Source organism: Macaca nemestrina, chromosome 3 (genome assembly GCF_043159975.1).
Source record: "Macaca nemestrina isolate mMacNem1 chromosome 3, mMacNem.hap1, whole genome shotgun sequence".
NCBI classification, from domain to species: domain Eukaryota; kingdom Metazoa; phylum Chordata; class Mammalia; order Primates; family Cercopithecidae; genus Macaca; species Macaca nemestrina.
The window spans coordinates 138089792-138095087 of NC_092127.1; the positions used below are offsets into that span (position 1 = coordinate 138089792).

A 5296-nucleotide genomic window follows, 5' to 3' on the forward strand; every position below is an offset into this window, starting at 1 on the left:
GTTTCAGGGCTTGGTGAACATCACGGATCCTGCCGACATGTGATGTCTCCTCCGGACACCCAGCTTTAAATTTCTCTCTCATGCTCTTTCCCTTTATTTCTCAATCCAGCCGAGACACTTAGGAAATAGAAAAGAACCCACGTTAAACATCGGGAGCGGGTTCTTCGGATAGGTGTCTTATGTCATTAGTGCTTCATTTCTACAGTGGGGTGAGAAGAGCAAATCTACAGGCTCAACCCAGCCCACCACCTGTTTTATTGGAACCCTGGGCTCATTTGCTTACATATTATGTATGATTACTTTCACACTGCAAAGGCAAGTTTGAATAGTTGTGATACAGATTATACGGACTCCAAAACCTAAAATACTTGCTATCTGTTTGTTTACAGGACAAATTTGCCAGGCTGACTCTAGAGAAATCTCAGCTGAGAAAGTCTGCAAAGAAATTTGGCTGTGTCTACCTCGGTCTTTATCTCATTGAGCAGGGGCTAATTTCTTCACCTGCAACCCTATCGCGGGGTCATTATCAGGATTAAGTGAGTCAATAACTGCAAAACACTTTGAATAGAGTCACATGGTAAGCACTCAGAAAATGTTAGCTCTTCTTCCAAGGCAGATACCAACTTCCATTTACTTATTCTGCAGTTTGGCAGTTTGGCCTGGGCTCAACTGGATGGTTCTTCTGACATTGGCTAGACTTGCTTTTGCAGCTGCAAGTAGATTTAGGCAGCTCTGCTTCTCTGTGTAGCCCTGGCCAGGATGATCCCCATCACATATCTGGCAGATAACTACCTGTCACCAGGGTGGCTGAACCATGTGGTATTTAGTGAGCCTCTGATTCCCTTCCTACTTCAGTCCCTTTGGAACCCCCTACCCCCCACAAAAAGCCATCTTTTTACATTGTGAAGCCATGTTTTACATTATGCATGATCTACATCAAGTTAATATATCTTAACCTAATTGAAATATCAAACAAACATTTAAGTACTTACTAAATGTCAACACTCTATGAAATGGCTTTGCTTTTTCCTTCCTTTTGAAATTCAAAACTTTATTTGAACAGAAGCCAACTGGCTTTTCATGGTGGCTAGGGGGTCCTAAAAGGGACTGAACTAAGGAAGGCTTCATATGGTCTAGGCTTGAAACTGGAGCAGTATTACTTCCACTATATTTCATTAGTCAAACAAATTGCAAGACCAGCTCATATTCAAAGAGTGGGGAGATAGATTCCACTTCCTGAAGAAAGGACCTACAGAGCCCCTTTGCAAAGGGACATGTATACAAGAAAGAATAATTGCAATCATTTATATGCATGATCTATAATGAGTTAATATATCTTAACCTAATGGAAATATCAAACAAACATTTAAGTACTTACTAAATGTCAATACTCTATGAAACGGCTTTGCTTTTTCCTTCCTTCAGAAATTCAAAACTTCATTTGGACAGAAGCCTTTTAAAAATAAATAAGTTCTTTTGCTCTTAGCACGTATTTGTCTATGGGAGGACATCTGAATGCATGTAATAACGAACCATCTTCAGCACCATGGACTCATGAAATTCAGCTGATTGATTCTCAGTCCTCACTCCATCTATAGCAACATGCTGAGCTTATTCTTTAATTTTAATTCCTCTTTAAATAAAACTCTAATTTTGTTTTAAGTGCATAAAGTGAAAGAAAATTTTATCTCTCAGTGTTTATTAACTTGTTATGAACATCTTCGTAATGTAAAAATATTGCAATATACCAACCACATTATCTTCAAAAATAAAAGAGTAACTTAACTTTTTCCCTCACTGAAAAATGAAAATAACAAATAATGATAAAAAAATTGGAGTAGAATCTAACAGTATTCTAAGACCTCCCAGCCTTCCTTTCTCCAAATGTGTAAATCATTAAGTATTCAAATGTTTAATGTAGTCATGATCAAGCTTACCAGAATAAATCATTTATTTGTCCACTCTTGGCTATCCAGCTTCGTTAGCGCTCTTAGGAAAATTAAGATGTCTTCACATTCCAGGCCTAACAAAGTGTTCTTGCCTCTCCTACTACTTTACATATGAGCTTGCCAGTGCTTTTTCTATTAATTAGATTTGTTTTCTCCCCTCCACCTCCAATTTTGGGCATGGTTTATATTCCCTTGCTTTCTGAAGCCTGGCTTCAAACCATGTAAGATAGCAAAACAGTATCTTTTTTGAAATGCAACTGGAAAAAGAGAAAACATATTGACTTTTAGCATAATAATGAGAAGAAGGAAGAATACTAAACATCTATAAGTCATGTGGGGTATGTCAGGCACTCTTATAAGTAGTTTATAGACATCAGGTTATTAATTTTCACAAAATCCCACAATATAATATAGATGTTAGAGAATAACTTATATAAACATATATAAAACATTTTCTTGATTTTATACATAAGAAAACTGAGAAACAGAGACTTTAAAGGCTTATGCCAGGTCACACTCTAAGCAGTAGAACTGGGATTTGGAACCAGGCAATCTGCTTTCAGTACTCATTAATTTAGCCATCATACTATGCTGCCTGTCCATAAAAACACCCAGGAAGTAGGTTGACATTATAAAAGATATAATTGTAGTGTAGATATTTGCTCCTGAGGCTGGACCAATGAGCAGCATTTCAATTCATATTTTCTTATTCCAGATTCATCCTGGGGAAAATCAAATGCAGTTCAATGACTGACACCAATGGCCAGAAAGAAGGAGTGGGCATTGGGGATTAGGGTTGGGGTCATGGAAAGAAGATGGCTCTGTGGGAAGCAAGGTACATCAAGGTGAAGAGAGTATATCTGGGAGGGAGATGCTCCAGAAGTGGATGGGAAGGGGGTGGCAGCACTGGGCATCACACAGCCTCTAATAAAGAAATGCCATGCACACTCACAAGGAGGCAGAATGCGCTGAACAAAGTAAGCGTACCATTCACAGTTCCCTGCCCAAACAGGATCTTAATATGCACGACCACTGACTTTAGCCTATAGTAAAGATCTGCCTGTACCTCATCTGTGTCTGCTAAGCTAATACTTTTCCTCTAATGCATTTTCTCACCCCAGCCTTCTCAGATTAAGAGCATTATAAGGGGTGTTATTACATCTTGATAAACTGCAAAATGGTCTTCCTCTTTTTCTTTCTCAGTCCTCATTCCCCTTTTCTGTCTGTATTGGGATGCAAACATGTTGTTTCCTTCAAATGAAATGTATATGTTAATTTATTTGATGGGCTTGACAAAATGCCTCTAAAATAAAATGCCAGTACTCTCTAAATGGTCACAAATAAAGGGCCTTGGACCTTTCCAATAATTTATAGTGATGTCATATGCAATAATGGCATTATGTTCAGAGGAGCAAGCCAGTTATAAACACAATTAAGATAATCTAAAAACGGATGAGGGGTAGCAGGGTTGCATCCCTAAACACTGCAGTGCAGATTCCTATGGCTCTGGACCAAGACCATGACCTCTGTCAGAGAACTACTCTCATTTTGAAAAATAGCTCTTGACATGCTACTAGATGGGGTACTGGGCACCCACATGGAACACCACATGACAAAACAACTGGAGGTAGGCTTGATGAGCTGGGTGAATCAGTAAGTCACAAAGCTGCGGTACTTGGGGACTAGGTTTAGGCAGGTCCAGAAGATGTGAATTACTCAAATGCATAGGATACCCAGGCTCCTACTGCTATTGGACTGGTGCATTTTCTTCCATCCATACCTATGACTTCATGAAGAGTTTTCTATAAACAAACATCAGAAGAAGAAAAGACTTAGGCCCAGTTCACAGTTATGTTGGTGCTAGCTAGAAATGTACCACCACCACAATACAGCCCCACTCAGAGATGCCCCAGAAAACACTGATGAGAAGAAATTCTCCAGTGGCGAGATTTCCAAGCAGTAAACTTGGTTAGAGAGTTAGCCTGAGATATGGATTAAACAGGCACTTAGACATCAACAAATGCCGTGGCTGAATTTTCAGAGTGCTGAAGGCAATAAGTCTGAAAGATCAGTTACTATGAACGGTGGTGAAGTCTATGGATGGATTTATGGGAGTGGGCACAAAATGTGGATGTTTGTATCTCACATGAATGCTTACCAGAAATTATCTACTGCAGAGGAGGAACTCAAACATCAGATGGATGGAATCATACATTTTATGGAAGTCAGCCAACCTCTGAAGAGACCCTTGAACCAAGCAGCTATGACAGCAGAGATGGCTGGTCTACATGGGCCCAACAACATAGGTTCCCTTCCACCAAGTCTAAGCCAGTAACTGCCACTGCTGAGTGCTCAACCCCTCAATGCAGAGACCAACACATAGCCTTCGATATGACACCATTCATCATTGGACATCTCCACCTTAAGAGGACAGAAGCTCATCGTTATCAGAATCCATATCTACTTCATATCACCTTCCCTGCCTTCATTGCCTCTGCCAGCTCCAGCAACTGGGAGTTTATAGGATGCCTAATCTCAACATGACACTCTGCATTATATTTTCTCAAACCTCTCATCTTAAGGAGGTACAACAATGGGCCCATGACCACAGGATTTGCTGGTCCTACTCTCTACCCCATTACCAGAAACAGCCAGCCTGACAGAACAATGGAGGAGCTTACTGAAGACTCAGTTGAAGAGTCTGCTTGGGAATAACATTTTATAGGGTTGGGGCACTGTTCTCCAGGATATAATATAGCTGATCCTTGAACAATGTAGGGGTTAATAGCACCGACTCCCACACAGTTGAAAATTTGTGTATAACTTTTGACTTCCCAAAAACTTAACTATTGATAACCTGCTGTTGACCAATAACATAAGCCTTACCAATAACATAAGCAGTCAATTAACACATGTTTTTATGTTATATGTATTATATGCTCTATTGGTACAATAAAATAAGCTAGGGAAATGAAAACTTTACTAAGAAAATCATAAAGAAGAGAAAATATATTTACTATTCATTAAGTGAGAGTGGATCATTATAAAGGTCTTCATCTTCATCATCTTCACATTGAGTAGGCTGAAGAGGAGGAAGAAGAGGAGGGGGTTGGTCTTGCTATCTCAGAGGTGGCAGAGGTGGAAGAAAATCCACAATAAGGGGACCCAAGCAGCTCAAAAGCCTGTTATTCAAGGGTCAACTGCATATGCCCTGAATCAAAGGCCCATATATGGTACTGTGTCTCCAATAGCTAAACTACATGAATTTAGGAACCAATGGGTGAAAGTGGATGTAACTCCTCTCACCCTTACTCTTCCTAGCAGAATTTATCTTTCTTGTCCTGAAA

At 39.7% G+C, this 5296-nt stretch overlaps 1 long non-coding RNA gene across 1 annotated transcript; it reads left to right on the plus strand.

The window, feature by feature from the left end:
* The first annotated feature begins 389 nt into the window (after window positions 1-389).
* Window positions 390-4976, plus strand: LOC139362207 (uncharacterized). Its single transcript, XR_011620597.1, has 2 exons — window positions 390-577; window positions 4127-4976. It is a non-coding gene; the product is annotated as an uncharacterized lncRNA (long non-coding RNA).
* The last annotated feature ends 320 nt before the right edge of the window (window positions 4977-5296 follow it).